The sequence below is a fragment of the Protopterus annectens genome, chromosome 4.part0, assembly GCF_019279795.1.
Source record: "Protopterus annectens isolate FY-2018-M chromosome 4.part0, PAN1.0, whole genome shotgun sequence".
NCBI classification, from domain to species: domain Eukaryota; kingdom Metazoa; phylum Chordata; order Ceratodontiformes; family Protopteridae; genus Protopterus; species Protopterus annectens.
In genome coordinates this window covers 1,120,219,163-1,120,236,280 of record NC_056733.1, presented here as the reverse complement: position 1 = coordinate 1,120,236,280, position 17,118 = coordinate 1,120,219,163, and positions in this window count along the sequence as shown.

Genomic DNA, 17,118 nt, shown 5'->3' with positions numbered 1-17,118 from the left:
ATTAGTGAACTATGGCACATTAATGCTTCCAGAGTTCTATATAACATATAGGTGTTTATGTCTCTGCAGCAGTCTAGCGGTTCCATACTTTCCTAAAACTTAAACTAGTATATTCAACAATTCTCAAAATGATTCCTTACACAAGCTGCACACGGACACCTACGTTGTCATGTCTCCCCAGTCAGCAACTAATTAAATGATAAACCGTCATGTGCACAATCAGCTACTTTTCCAGTTTGATATGGGTAAAGGTACAGCTGTGTCCTCATTGTAACAGGACAGAGCTGATTGTTTGTAACTCTCCCTAACTGTCTGGTTGCTGTTTCCTCTGAAATGTCTTTTATTTAAATATTAGGTCTTGGCATGGTATGACATGGTTTGCCACTCTACTTTTGCATGGTCTGGCAATTGGTATAGAGGGTTAAGGCTATGAGCTATAGTTCCTGTGGTATAGGGTTTGATTGTCTTATCTTTCATTTGCCTACTGTGTGACCTTGAGCAAGTCACTTAATAGCATAAGCTGCAACAAAAAAGATGTGCAAGGCTACAGAACTTTGGAACTTGTCTACTAATCTGGTGAGCCTACAAGCTATTTCTCTGGAGCTAGTTTGAGATTAATGCTACTGTTTGCTTCTGATGAAAGAAAGAGCAGAGGACCTTAATTACTGACTGTTTCTGGACTGAACTGATGGAGTATGACTATCTCTGATTCATTGGCTACCATTTCAGTGGGAACCATAATAATTTAAATTTTGGACAATTACATGGTCTGCACTCTGTTATATTTAGCTAAGCTGCACACAAGTCTGATTTCAACAGTGGTAAGCAAGCCAAATCCCCCTGCTCCCCTGTATGATGACTGAGTCCATCAATCCTGGAAGGTTTTGGCGTGTATGGAGCATACTGATTACACTCCGATATTCAAAAAAAGACAAACCAGTTAAGCTCCAGAATGACACACGACCCAACCTTAACAAATGTTAAGCATCCCCCGGTTAAGCTGGTAAGGTCAGGTCCCATGCTAGACAGTAAAATCTGCCTGCACTGAGTGAAAAATAACAACAACAGAACAAATCATTTGTTTCTGCCTGCCTTAACATGTCCCTAACTTCCCGCAAAAGAAAAAAGTAAGAGTCAATAGAATAACAGAATGTGTGTTCACCTGCATAATCTAAAGAATGTGAACATTGAAACTCAAATGTATTTCATTGTTTAGTGCCTTCAAGCCTCAGTCATTTGTCCAAAAAACACACATTTTATGAGGAACAGACCAAAAATATGAAGTAATAATCTGGACATCCTGTGAAAATTTAGACAGTTGAGAGGTGTGAAAGGTGAGTGTAAATGTAATGGACTATGTTACACTACCCCTCTGACAGCTCTTGCTAAGTGTTTTATGGCTTTGAAAGCTGGGAAACACTTAGCGATTTTTTTCCCTTTAACTAATATACATGGAGCAGATAAAGCACTACAAAGAATTATGACCATCTCACTGATCATAAACCCTTAATATCTGTTCTTGAAATGGATGCCAAAATTCACCTCTTGAGCGAATTTCTTGGCATCCACTTGTCAAACACATACTAAGCCAGTTACGGTCAGCGAGCCGATCATAATCGTCTATGTAATGTATGTTTTCAAACATTTGTGGCTGCAGCCATTCTGCACAGTTGTATTGCATGCATCTAGGCAAGGCTATGTCACTTTCCTTACATTCTTCACCAAGGTAAGTTGCTTTCTTTTCAACTATTCCTTTTTGCACAAGTACCAGACTGCCCTTTAATTCAGTAAGGACTGCACCCAAGTGTACAGCGTTTTTTGCTTATCCTGTTTGCACTATTCTAAAATTGTCAGTTTGTTTAGATGTGGTAGTTTTTCTTGTCCTATCTGAACCATTGTTAACTGTCTGACTAAGGTCTATACCATCTGGAGGAAGTTTTCCTTATCCTGTCAGTAATACTTGACAGGTTGTCCTTTAATGTTCTATGGTCTGAAACACTCTCTGTGTAGGAAGTTCTTTAGAACCTTTTGAAATATGGTTTTCCTAACACCTGTCTGAATGAAAGCTGTACCCCATATAGCATGAGTTCTTGTACACGCTGTAAGGTTGTGTTTTTTCTGAAATTTACCATGTAGTTCGATCTTGGAGAATATGTGCTGCCAAAAAGTGTTGTGCTGCATATATGATTTAAATGAGTAAGTTAGTCTTACGTTAGCATATTGTCCTTTTTCAGTTGTCATACAGCTCCTGTCTCCAGTAGGGTGCATCCTACTCTATAGCATTGCTATCAAAAATCTTGTTTTTGATCAACATCTGTCTTACACTGTGGCTCATACTGTTGCATTTACCTCTTACCTCATACCTACTATATTTAACCTAGGTAGTTGTCATTCTGTCGCTGTTCTTTGTTATTAATATAGTTGTTCCTTCTTGTAAATTCACATTAGATGTTGTAGCTGCCCTTCTATAGCTTCTTTACTAGTCAACTTTTAATAGTGTTCATTAGTTGCATCTGCTTATCTGTCACCACCTGCATAACTTCTCCTTTTTTAACATTATTAAAGCAGATATCCTCAATACCACAATCCCTTCCCTGCTAAGTCCTTCACCTAAAAATGTCATTTGCCATGCATATTAATTTATCTTGTCTTTGTTGATCAGGTTAGTCCCACTAGGCCAGTGTCTTCTTTTCAGGAGACACCCAAAGTAGTACTTATATTGACTAGGGGAAATTTAGCCAGGGAACCTCCCTAATTCTTTTTTTTTTATAAGTGCGATAGGATAATTTACATCCACCTGAGCTATCACCAACTCAGGCAGAAGGGACCTTGGTTTATTGTGTCATCCAAAGGACAACATACTCAGGAGTGCAGCACCTGCTTTTATGCAGCACTACAGTATTAGTATTTGAACATTAATCCAAGTATCTGCTGTGGGAATAGAACCCACAGACATTTTAATTTTCCAGTGCAAAAGGCAAGTGGGCCACGTGTTGAGCTACTGACATTGCAAATATATTGTCCACTCTTCTACGTTGTCTATATATGACACCCTATGAATTGCACCCAAGTAGCACTGTCTACTATCATATAGTCCTACCCAGTGCAGACCTCTTCCTTAGTAAGCCAATTACCATTTGGCATTTGAAACAGTGTAGCAACTGCCTCATGTTTGCTAACAACCTACTACTTCATTCCTATACTGATGCCACCTATGAGCAATTCAACAATTTATTTAAAATGTAGGGAAATGTCTGTATACTATATAGTGTGTGAAACAGCAACACAATACAACACCTACAAATGCTGAGCTGCTCAAAAAATTCCTTGCCTAAGCCCTCCAGGCACACCCCTAGCAAACATTAGCCAGATAGAAACACTCTGGTAAATCTACCTCCTGCTACACCCACACCTACATCTGGTCCTCTAGACATGCAGCATATCCGAGTAAAACCCATGTTATTGGTTACTCTGTTGCAAGATGCTTATGTACTCTGCACTCACTAGGACCCTTAGTACCCTTCATTGCACCTAATACTATGTGGGAATTAATTAGCTTTCATTCCACACTAGGTCTCTGAGGTGAGCTACACTGAGACATAACTGACCTCTCCACTCGTGCCTCCAAGGATGGTTAGACCCTAGTACTGAGCAGTATTCTACCTTCATTAAGAATGATGCCTACTTTCAAAGGCACCACAGTTGGCTTAAATAAGTGAATAGTAAACTGGTATCATTCCGAGGAGATCCAGTGTGTCACTGGATCTTGGCAAACACTTGTACAGCCTTCCAGGAGGCTTAGAGTTTTACCACCTTGCATGTCTTTGGAATGTGGGAGGAAACCAGAACACCCAGAGGAAACCCACGCAAGCACAGGGAGGACATACAGACTCCACACAGAAGGCACCCCTACTGAGAATCAAACAAGGTAACCTCTTGCTGCAAGGTGACAATGCTATCTGCTGTGCCACTGTGGCACCAATCAGCCTCTCTAGTATCATCTGTAAATGTATGGAATGTATAATTGCTGAGTTAATAAACAATGACACAGGAGGCCATTACTCCCTGACATTTTCCAGGTTGGATTCATACATAATAGGTCATGTGGGTTAAACTTAGTGGACTTTTTTGAAAGGCTTAGTGAGGTCATGGATGAGGGTCAGGCAGTCCACATTGCTTACCTAGACCCAGGCAAGCCCTTCAACACAATTGTCCATGTAGATGCTGATAAATTCTTCCAGCTCAACATACTCCACCATAGATTGTTAAAGAACCTACACTATAAAGATGGGGAATACTTCCTCTAGGGCTCTGTCTTGGATCCTCTCCTTTTTGGCATCTACTTCACTGATGTGAATGAGAAAGTAGGGGTTGAAGGACTGCTGCTAACTAACTTTTCTAATAATTTTCTACTTGGTGCACTTATTAAATCCCCTTCTGGCACTCAAAGTCTCCAGCAAGGGCAAGATCAAACCAAAGCCTGGTGTGTCAATCTTGGACTCACCTTTATTGTCAAGAAATGCAATAGTTACCTTTGGAGACCCCAGCTCTCCCACATCACATATCAATGATACTCCCTTCAAACCCTGGGCACTTACATTAATAATGAGCTTTCCTTTAACATTTTATTTATTTACATTTGTTGACCGGGAGTGTCCGACTGGACGTAGATCCATTTTCAGCAGAGGCCCGGGGAGAAAAGCTCCACAGTTAAAATAAACAGACAGTAGTTACATTGGATTACATAGCGATTAACAATTTAACATAGCAATTACTTACAACATATTTACAGATGAAGAACATAGTACATCAGTAGACAACTAGAATCTTTATCTGTGAAGTACATAACAGACATTAACAAATGTTACAATAAGAAGTTCCTGCTGTATAATAAGTACTAGGCTTATGAGCATCTGAGCTTGCTATAATCAAGGTAGTTAGTGGAGTGGAAAGAAAGGTAGTGGTGATATTAGAGTGGGAGTTGCAAGGGCATAGCCAGCATATTTTTAGGTGCGCTTTTAGTAAAGTTTTGAAGTGGGTGCATGATGGTATGGAGGTAACTGTGGGTGGGAGGGAGTTCCATAATTTGGCTATGGTGCAAGAGAATAGTGCTTCACCAGCAGAGTTATTGGCTTTAGTGATCTGCAAGTGATTTTTGTTGCTGGATCTTAGTGGTCTGGTGGTGCAATAGGGTTGGAGTAGATTCTGGAGGGATTGGACATTTAGTGGATGGTTTACTAGTTTGTGGGCGTGTGAGAGTTGATACCATTAAAGGAGGTGAGGGAGTTAAAGCCAGCCCAGTTCAGCAAGTGAGAGACAGTAGTGACTACGTCTCACATGTGGTTGGAAAATCATTCTATTTTGTACAACTTATCTTTCAGGGCAACTCCTCTAAGTTAAAAAAGTCACAGTCCCTCTTTGTTCATCCCTTATTAGATCTGTGTTCAAATACAAAGTCCTTTCAACGTTTACATCTCTAACCAACTTGATCAGCTTGAATAACCTCAGAGATTCCTTACCAAAGAATTGTACAGCTAAGCAACTTAAGTTATCATGTCAAATAAAAAAAACTCCCTATACTGTTATTTCAAATAGACTCCTGCATGATAATCTTATTTTAAAGATTCAAAGTAAAATTTACTGTCATTTAGGACTACACATGTGTAAACCTAAATGAAATTATGAGTATCAGCTCACTATGAGAGTACACAAGAAGCATAGGATACAACAATACAACAATAAGACGTATCAAGTAAAGGAATTAGAGTTTAACGACTATGCCCTAAGAGCATAAGAAAAAACCTTACCCCTACATAGTCATATAAATATTGTACACTAGCAGCATGGCATGTAAGGTTGGTTATTGCACATGAACTAAAATCGTCAGTCTTTATGTATATTACATAAAGCAAGTAACAGGCAATTGCGCTTGAATGTAAGTATATAACTAAGTAAATAAATAAATATTGCACATTTCAAACAAAAACTGTTATTAAGTTAATTTGCGGTGGAGTCACTAGGGCTGGTGTCCAAGTTAATAAGTCTCAACACTTTGGGTAGAAGCTTTTAATGAATCTGGAGGTCCTACAGCGAATACTGTTGCACCTCCTGCCAGATGATAGTTGAGTAAACCATCTGTCTGCAGGGTGAGAGGAGTCATTAAGTATTTTGTGGACTCTTTTGAGGTTCCTTGCTGTGAATAGCTCTTGGATTGATAGTAGACTGGCACCCATGATTTTCTCAGAAACTGTCACCACTCTCTGTAGCTTCTTCCTTTCAGCTACTGTACAGTTCCCAAACGAAGCAGTGAAGTTACAGGTTTGAATGTTCCTAATAGCTCCCCTGTATAATGTAGAGAGAGCAATAAGGGGGAGCTTTCCTCTTTTGAGACTTTTATCTCTTTTTGTATCTCTTCAGGCTATGAAAAAACACACTTTTTGATATATTTCACCTCCACAAACCCAGAAGTACTAAAAGCACCCATTGTAAAGACCTAAAACTTCAATGCCATATTAACAATACTTGCTGGCCTGAGAGGTACGTAATCCAAAGCATCCCTTCCTCTTTGAACAGAGTCCCATCATACATCAATCAGATCAATTCTACTGCACCCTTCAAAACCAGACATGGCGAATGGCTGGATTTTTCCAGACTCTCACAGTGGGTTATCTGGGAACAGTTTACTTACTAAGGGCAACTAACAAACTGCTAATACTTGTGGATGACATGGCTAAGCTTCTCAGTGTTCATTGATGCCATAAACTTAGTATCAATTTCATTGGGTGTGATTAGCTGTGCAGGGGAATTTGTTTGATGTCGGCTGTATGTGTGTGTGTGTGTGTGTGTGTGTGTGTGTGTGTGTGTGTGTGTGTGTGTGTGTGTGTGTGTGTGTGTGTGTGTGTGTGTGTGTGTGTGTGTGTGTGTGTGTGTGTGTGTGTGTGTGTGTGTGTGTGTGTGTGTGTGTGTGTGTGTAAGTATAGAGGGTGCCTTTGCCAGGCTACCAGGAAAGCACTACTACCAGCACAGGTCTGACAGAGCTAGTTTTATACAAGAGTGATTCAGAGATAAGTTATGAGCTGATAATATCTTTCTCATTGTGGTCATAGCAGTCTCTGAATCTCATTTTCTTACTATTGTGTAACTTCACCTAAGTGTAGTAAGAAGTTTACAAGAGTGTTAAGAATCCCTAAGAATCCTTCTTTAACAGAGGGAAGGTTTCTACAGATAAACTGACAAAGTTATACCTAATAACTGGCTTACAATCCATACACCAATCTGTAGAAATAGTATTTATAGTATATACAATATAGCTTGAGAATAGGAGAAAGAAATAAAGAGAAGGTGAGATGGCAGGCTAGGTTTAATAAGAGGTAAGGAAGGAAATGGAAAAGTGTGGAGGGGGTAGTGCACTGAGACCTGAATGGAATCAGTCCAGGAGGTGCATATTGTATGGTTAAAAATAGTACAATATTTAAGGCTGTGTAGGGCAATAGGTAACGGGAATATAATTTATAGGAATATTGGAATAGTACTAAGCAAGTATACAGCACAGCAAGCTCCTGCCTGGTGCCCTGTAGAGTTCTACAGCAGCAGAGAGACAAAAAAGAGACTTTGGAGTGAGTTTTTGTGTTTAAATTACCTGTTTAACTGTTGTAGGCTACACACTCAAGTGTGATAGCCATTTCTGTGCATTTAAGGTGTTTTTTTTTTATTGAATCTGCTTTATTTTCTGAAAAAATATATATATATACTTGTTTTCCTGCCTTTCTAAGCTAGTATAGTCCAGTTTTCAGGTTAGTGCTGAATTCAAGGGTGTGTTACAAGTTTCTGTGTTTGCCTATACCTTACTTGGATAGAAGGAAGTTTCTCTGTTTACTGTGAGAGAGGGAGCTTTGATCAGCCTATCTGTCCCTGGAGGAGTGGTTTCAGCCCAGCAATTAGGCATTCTTTAAAGTATTCAATTGTATTTATTACTGCTTGGTAGTAACTTGATTAAAGTGTAGCTATCACTCTAAGTCTTTTGGATTAAGCACTTGGGCTTCAGACCAGTTGTTTTACATTAGGAAGGTTTGTGGCCTGCACTGTGGTGACAGGACAGGTAGCTTACATCCTTCTAAGTTGTGAACTGCTGATTGAGGGCTCAGTGTCTGTTATTCTAAAAGTGTATTAGTTCTGGTTTAAGCACTTGGGCTTCAGGCCAGTTATTTTACATTAAGAAGGTTCGTGGTCTGCACTCTTGTGGGAGGAGAGGCTGGACTCTGCCCTTCTGAGCTGGGAATTTCTGGTTAAAGGCTTATAGTGCCTGCATATTTGAACTGTTTCTTATTGAAATTGGTACACCTTGTTTGCTGTAGCATAGACTAGATCCAGGCCTGCTGAATCTAGCTTTATTTGTATGCTGCTTGTTTGTTTGCTTGTTATTTCCCTGAAACGCTAATTCCACCTAAAACGCGGCTTTTCTGTGGATCCCTAGTGATATCTGCATTGCTTACTGTACTTATTTCCTTGTTTCACTTGAAAGAAAGTTACTGTTTGTCGTTTTTGCATTTAAGTTACCTGAAACACATTGCATTTAAGTTACCTGGCACTTGCACACTAAAGCAATTATATAAGTCAGCACTAAAATATTAAAAGCACTACACCCTCACAAACTCCCCTTGAGTACCTCGTTCCCCATTGGCCCTTTTTTTCAATTATAAAAGAATTCCCAATACTATTCTAGCATGTCCAAAGGTCAGTTGTCAATCTCCTCTCCGGTCCAGCTGTTGAATCTGGGAATCTTGAGGCAATGTTACAACTGCCTCATGTACACAGACAACCCTCTCCTCCTCCCAACAAATTCCAACACATGTGAGAGATGCAACCATATAGCCATACTGGAGGCTAAGCTCTCTCAACTCAGTACTGGCAAAACCAGTCATGAGGAGAAGGAAACCACACTCACTACAATTCCAGTCTCACATAGACCTACCACGACAGCAAACCAAACACATAAACACACAAAACATACTGAGGCTCTAAATAAAAATCTGCCTAAGCAGCAGAGACCTCCAAAGCAGACACCCAAGCAACCGCTACCCCAAAACAAAACACGTGCAACACATAGCTCACAAAGCCAGTGTGCCGAACAGTCACAGCCCTTAAGGCTAAAAACACACCTGATACACTTGTAATAGGTGACTCTATCGTCAGGCACACTGACGTCCCGCTCACCAGGCTGAACAAGGAGAAGGTCACGATGAGCTGCCTGTCGGGCGCTAGGATCCGCCACATAACACAAGCACTCAGGTCACTCCAAGGCAAGTACAAATATGACTCAGTCATTGTCCATGCTGGTGTGAATGACCTGAGACATACCTCCCTGGACTACATGAAAAGAGACATAGAGGAGCTCTCTGAGCATGTAGCCCAGGCCGATATGACCCTGACCTTGAGTAGCATCTTACCCTCACCAAGAATGATGCCACAATATGAAGACAAGATGATCAATTTCAACAATTGGCTTAAGTATTGGTGTCATTCAAAGGGGATCCAATGCCTGTCAGCCTGGGATGACATGCTCGACAAGCCACGATGCTTCACTAGGGACGACTTGCACCTGTCACCCCTGGGCTTTCGGATATTGGCAAAGGCTCTTGCTACCCCCATAGTGCCTTTTTTAGGCAAGGCTCAAAAGACAAACCCACCACCATAGGTATCTCAAGGGATAAGAAACTAAGAGTAATGCTACTCAATGCCAGAAGTCTAAACCTTAAGATGCACGCACTCAAAACTCTCCTTAGCATGGAGAACATAGATATCTGTGCAGTAACAGAAACCTGGTTCAAGGCTCCTGAGAGCACCCCAGCACTACTAGGTTATACCTCATACCATGCTTTTCAGCCCCAAAACTTGGACCATTCCACAAAAGGAGGGGGAGTATTAATATTCATCAAAGATACCCACACCTCCAGGTTGGTGGCACAGCACGAAGCATCAGAGACTATACATGTGCAACTAACAGTGGGTAAAACTGCCTTCCAGTTTATAGCCTGCTACAGACCACCCTCCCAAACCCAGGAACCCCACTCGGCCTTCCTGAGAACACTGGAAAATATGAAGGTCTCTCCAAACACCATTATATTGGGCAACTTCAACTACCCAAACATAGACTGGGAGCATTACTCTAGCTCCAACACCCTAGCCCAAAGGTTCCTAGAATTTATAAACTCAAATGCTATGGAACAACTTGTTACCACTCCCACAAGAGGAGAAAACATACTGGACCTGATCATCACCAACATGGGGACTCTATGCTCCAGACCAGAAGTGTATCCCTCACTGGTAAGATCAGACCATAAACTAATCTCACTGGATATTCACATCCCGACTCCACCCCCTGCCCTGAAAACCACAGTGAAAAACTTCTCTAAAGCAAATTTCACACTCCTCAAAACCGAGGTGGAATCCTTCAAAGCTCCCGGGCCTGTGAAAAATATGGCCCAGACCGCAGAATCCTTTATAAACGCATTCTATGAACACCTTCAGGAATGCATGGATCATGCAATCCCAAATAAAACCAAGACCCAATCCTCCAAAGGCAGACGTCCTGTCTGGTGGACCCCAGCCATAAACAACCTATACAATAGAAGGAGGAAGCTACTACATGATAGAGCAAAATCCCAAAAAGGGAAGGCATCTCTGATCAGTATTAGCAAAAAACTACGGGCACTCATAAAATCGTCTAAGGCCAGCTTTGAGAGAAAAATTACACAGGACACTAAGGATAATCACAAGGCTTTCTTTAGTAATGTTAGAAACCTGGGTGGGAATTCCCAGATATGCTCAGAATTAGTCCAAAATGACAAAAAATACACCAAAACCACAGACATTGCCAACATCCTAGCTGACAGGTTCAGCACAACCCCCCCCCCCCGCACCAAAAGGGCAAATATCTATCCCAGCAGAGTGCTGCCCCCCTGACATCTCAGATGCTCAGGTAAGAGCCGCCCTCTCTCCAAAGCAAAAAACACAGCATCAATGGGACCAGACGGTGTCCCGGGCTGCGTCCTACATGAACTCCAAGAAGAGCTAAACCCAAACATAAAACTACTGTTCAATCTCAGCCTTACTACAGGATATGTACCCAAAGGTGGTGCCTCAACGGATCCTGGAAACTATTGCCCCATAAGCCTGACTAGCTTGGTCTGCAAAGCTATGGAGAGGATCATCATGGACCTCATAAATAAAGATATTGGGGACCTACAGACACTGGATCCTACCCAGTTCGGCTTTGTTAAGGGCAGATCCTGCCTCTTAAACCTGGTTGATTTCTTTGAAACAGTCACCAAGGCCATTGACGAGGGGAAGGTGGTCCACACAGCCTACCTGGACCTCGCAAAAACCTTCGATACAATACCCCACTCGGGCATTATAGATAAGCTCACCAGCTTAAATATAAACCCCTATGTCACTAGATGGGTTGCAAACTGGCTCAAGGACAGAACCCACTTGGTTAGAATTGCTGGAGCCATGTCAGACACCAAACCAGTTACAAGTGGCATCCCACAAGGCTCAGTCCTGGGACCTCTCGTGTTTGGTATATATTTCTCGGAGGTACAGGCCAACACAGAAGGACTGTGGCTGACTAAGTTCGCAGATGACTGCAAACTGGGCACCATAATCGACTCTCCAGCCGACACAAGCATCCTCCAAAAGGGCCTCATAGAAACAGACAACTGGTGCCAGAGCCATGGCCTCAAGCTAAATGCCAAAAAGTGTACAGTCAACCCCTTTGGCAAAAACAAAGTGTCCACAAATTACCACATAGGTGGTAATCCATTAAGTACAGAAGAAGTAATTAGGGACCTGGGGACCCAAGTTGATAGCAATCCCTCATTTGACAACCACGTGGCCAAAGTGGTTAGAAAAACATTTTATATAGCCCACCTAATCATGAAGGGATTCACATCTAGATCAGGGGAGGTCATCGTGCCTCTTTACTCATCCCTCATCAGGCCCATAATTGAGTACAATGTCCCTTTCGGGATGTACCTTACCAGACACCTGCAGCAACTGGAAAGTCCCCAAAAGTACCTCACCAAGAGGATCATAGGGCTCAAACAGATGCCATATGCTGCCTGGTTAAAGAAACTCCAGCTCTACTCAGTGGCATACCACCTGCTCACAGGTGATCTGTGCCTGACGTATAAAGCCATGTCCAACCCGGAATTAATGGACATGCTGCACCTCAGAAAATCCAAATCCCATCGAGCTACGCGCTCGAGAGACTTGAACCTCAGCACTGAAATAAATAGGACATGCTGGAGGGACAGATTCATAACCCAGAGGCTCCCTTTACTCTGGAATAAAATCCCAGTCCAGGTTAGGCAGAGTCCCTCATTGACTCTCTTCAAGAGGAATCTTGATGAGTGGATGGGAGATCGTAGGTTTACCCCGGGTATCACTTCTGTGTCACTGTTAGACAGAGGCACAGTATACTAACCTCGAAAAAGGGCATAGCAAAACTAATTTAAAATGGGTGGCGAAAGCCAAACACACTCTGGCTAGGCTTATAAATGCCCTAGGGCAGATAGCCTAGTATGAACCTATGAACCTATAATTAGTAGTTTATTTGCCATTTTGGGCTAATTTCTATCTCTTTCATTTCCCTGCTATAAAACCTGCATTTGCGAGGTTTCTGGGCTAGTATACAGCTCAGCAAGCTCCTGCCTGGTGCCTTGCAGAGTTTTACAGCAGCAGAGAGAGAAAAGGGAGACTTTGGAGTGATTAAATATATTTTTTCTGCATTTTCTTGCTGCCTTTAGCAAATTCCGCCTAAAATGCAGATTTTCTAGAGTTTCCGTGATTTAAAAAGCTTGTTTCAGATACATATTGTACTTATTTTACTGCCTGCACTTTAACAAAGTCATTTTTGTGTTTAAATTACCTGTTTAACTGTTGTAGGCTACACACTCAAATGTGATAGCCATTTCTGTGCATTTAAAGTGTTTTTTTGATTGTATCTGCTTTATTTTCTGAAAAAAAAAACAAACAAACAAAAAAAAAACATACTTGTTTTCCCACCTTTCTAAGACTTTGGAGTGATTAAGTATAATTTTTCTGCATTTTCTTGCTGCCTTTAGCTAATTCCACCTAAAATGCCGATTTTGTAGAGTTTATGTGATTTAAAGAGCTTGTTTCAGCTACATATTACTTATTTACTGCCTGCACTTTAACTAAGTTGTTTTTGTGTTTAAATTACCTCTGTAACTGTTGTAGGCTACACACTCAAGTGTGATAGCCATTTCTGTGCATTTAAAGTGTTTTTTATTGTATCTGCTTTATTTTCTGAAAAAAACAAACAAAAAAAACATACTTGTTTTCCCACCTTTCTAAGCTAGTATAGTCCAGTTTTCAGGTTAGTGCTGAATTCAGGGCTGTGTTACAAGTTTCTGTGTTTGCCCATACCTTACTTGGATAGAAGAAAGTTTCTCTGTTTACTGTGAGAGAGGGAGCTTTGATCAGCCTATCTGTCCCTGGAGGAGTGGTTTCAGCCCAGCAATTAGTAGTTTATTTGCCATTTTGGGCTAATTTCTCTTTCATTTCCCTGCTATAAAACCCACATTTGCGAGGTTTTTGGGCTAGTATACAACTCAGCAAGCTCCTGCCTAGTGCCTTGTAGAGTTTTACAGCAGCAGAGAGAGAAAAGAGAGACTTTGGAGTAATTAAGTATCATTTTTCTGCATTTTCTTGCTGCTTTTAACTAATTCCGCCTAAAACGGAGATTTTCTAGAGTTTCCATGATTTAAAAAGCTTGTTTCAGCCACATATTGTACTTATTTTACTGCCTGCACTTTAACAAAGTCATTTTTGTGTTTAATTTATCTGTTTAACTGTTGTTGGCTACACACTCAAGTGTGATAGCCATCTCTGTGCATTTAAAGTGTTTTTTTGATTGTATCTGCTTTATTTTCTGAAAAAAAAACAAAACAAAAAAAAAGGATATACTTGTTTTCCCGCCTTTCTAAGCTAGTTATAGTCCAGTTTTCAGGTTAGTGCTAAATTCAGGGCTGTGTTACAAGTTTCTGTGCTTGCCCATAACTTACTTGGATAGAAGGAAGTTTCTCTGTTCACTGTGAGAGAGGGAGCTTTGAGCAGCCTATCTGTCACTGGAGGAGTGGTTTCAGCCCAGAAATTAGTAGTTTATTGGCCATTTTGGGCTAATTTCTATCTTTTTAATTTCTCTGCTATAAAAAATACATTGGTGAGGTTTTTGGGGTAGTATACAGCTCGGCAAGCTCCTGCCTGGTGCCCTGCAGAGTTCTACAGCAGCAGAGAGACAAAATAGAGACTTTACAGTGATTAAGTATAATTTTTCTGCATTTTCTTGCAGCCTTTTACTAATTCCACCTAAAATACTGATTTTCTATAGTTTCTGTGATTTAAAAAGCTTGTTGCAGATACATATTGTACTTATTTTACTGCCTGCACTTTAACAAAGTCGTTTTTGTATTTAATTTATCTGTTTAACTGTTGTTGGCTGCACACTCAAGTGTGATAGCCATTTCTGTGCATTTAAAGTGTTTTCTGATTGTATTTGCTTTATTTTCTGACAAAACAAACAAAAAACATACTTGTTTTCCCACCTTTCTAAGCTAGTATAGTCCAGTTTTCAAGTTAGTGCTGAATTCGGGGCTGTGTTACACATTTCTGTGTTTGCCAATACCTTACTTGGATAGAAGGAAATTTTTCGGTTCACTGTAAGCGAGGGAGCTTTGAGCAGTCTATCTGTACCTGGAGGAGTGTTGTCCCGCCCAGAAATTAGTAGTTTATTGGCCATTTTGGGGTAATTTTTATCTTTTTCATTTCCCTGCTATAAAACCCACATTTGCGAGGTTTTGGGGGTAGTGTACAGCTCAGCAAGCTCCTGCCTGGTGCCCTGCAGAGTTCTACAGCAGCAGAGAGACAAAAGAGGGACTTTAGAGTGATTAAGTATCATTTTTCTGCATTTTCCTGCTGCCTTTAGGTAATCCCACCTAAAATACCAATTTTCTATAGCTTCAGTGATTTAAAAAGCTTGTTTCAGTTACATATTGTACTTATTTTACTGCCTGCACTTTAACAAAGTCATTTTTATGTTTAATTTATCTGTTTAACTGTTGTAGGCTACACACTTAAGTGTGATAGCCATTTCTGTGCATTTAAAGTGTTTGTTTGATTGTATCTACTTTATTTTCTGAAAAACAAAGAAAAAAATACTTGTTGTCCCGCCTTTCTAAGCTAGTATAGTCCATTTCTCAGGTTAGTGCTAAATTCAGGGTTGTGTTATGAGTTTCTATGTTTGCCCATACCTTACTTGGATAGAAGGAAGTTTCTCTGTTCACTGTGAGAGATGGAGCTTTGAGCATCCTATCTGTCCCTGGAAGAGTGGTTTCAGCCCAGAAATTAGTAGTTTATTGGCCATTTTGAGCTAATTTTTATTTCTTTCATGTCCCTGCTATAAAACCCACATTTGCAAGGTTTTTGGGCTAGTATACAGCTCAGCAAGCTCCTGCCTGGTGCCTTGCAGAGTTTTACAGCAGCAGAGAGAGAAAAGAGAGACTTTGTAGTGATTAAGTATCATTTTTCTGCATTTTCTTGCTGCCTTTAGGTAATCCCACCTAAAATACAGATTTTCTAGAGTTTCTGTGATTTAAAAAGCTTGTTTCAGTTACATATTGTACTTATTTTACTGCCTGCACTTTAACAAAGTCATTTTTATGTTTAATTTATCTGTTTAACTGTTGTAGGCTACACACTTAAGTGTGATAGCCATTTCTGTGCATTTAAAGTGTTTGTTTGATTGTATCTACTTTATTTTCTGAAAAGAAACAACCCCCCCCAAAAAATACTTGTTGTCCCGCCTTTCTAAGCTAGTATAGTCCATTTCTCAGGTTAGTGCTAAATTCAGGGTTGTGTTATGAGTTTCTATGTTTGCCCATACCTTACTTGGATAGAAGGAAGTTTCTCTGTTCACTGTGAGAGAGGGAGCTTTGAGCATCCTATCTGTCACTGGAAGAGTGGTTTCAGCCCAGAAATTAGTAGTTTATTGGCCATTTTGAGCTAATTTTTATCTCTTTAATTTTCCTGGTATAAAACTTGCATTTGCGAGGTTTTTGGGCTAGTATACAGCTCAGCAAGCTCCTGCCTGGTGCCTTGCAGAGTTTTACAGCAGCAGAGAGAGAAAAGAGAGACTTTGTAGTGATTAAATATAATTTTTATGCATTTTCTTGCTGCCTTTAGTGAATTCCGCCTAAAATGCAGATTTTCTAGAGTTTCCGTGATTTAAAAAGCTTGTTTCAGGTACAAATTGTACTTATTTTACTGCCTGCACTTTAACAAAGTCATTTTTGTGTTTAAATTGCCTGATTAACTGTTGTAGGCTACACACTCATGTGATAGCCTTTTATGTGCATTTAAAGTGTTTTTTTGATTGTATCTGCTTTATTTTCTGACAAAAAAAAAAAAAAAAAAAAACATACTTGTTTTCCCACCTTTCTAAGACTTTGGAGTGATTAAGTGTAATTTTTCTGCATTTTCTTGCTGCCTTTAGCTAATTCCACCTAAAACACCGATTTTGTAGAGTTTATGTGATTTAAAGAGATTGTTTCAGCTACATATTACTTATTTTACTGCCTGCACTTTAACTAAGTTATTTTTGTATTTAAATTACCTCTTTAACTGTTGTAGGCTACACACTCAAGTGTGATAGCCATTTCTGTGCATTTAAAGTGTTTTTTGATTGTATCTGCTTTATTTTCTGAAAAAAACAAATAAAAAAAATATGTACTTGTTTTCCTGCCTTTCTAAGCTAGCATAGTCCAGTTGTCAGGTTAGTGCTGAATTCAGGGCTGTGTTACAAGTTTCTGTGTTTGCCCATACCTTACTTGGATAGAAGGAAGTTTCTCTGTTTACTGTGAGAGAGGGAGCTTTGATCAGCCTATCTGTCCCTGGAGGAGTGGTTTCAGCCCAGTAATTAGTAGTTTATTTGCCATTTTGGGCTAATTTCCATCTCTTTCATTTCCCTGCTATAAAACCCACATTTGCGAGGTTTTTGGGCTAGTATACAGATCGGCAAGCTCCTGCCTAGTGCCTTGC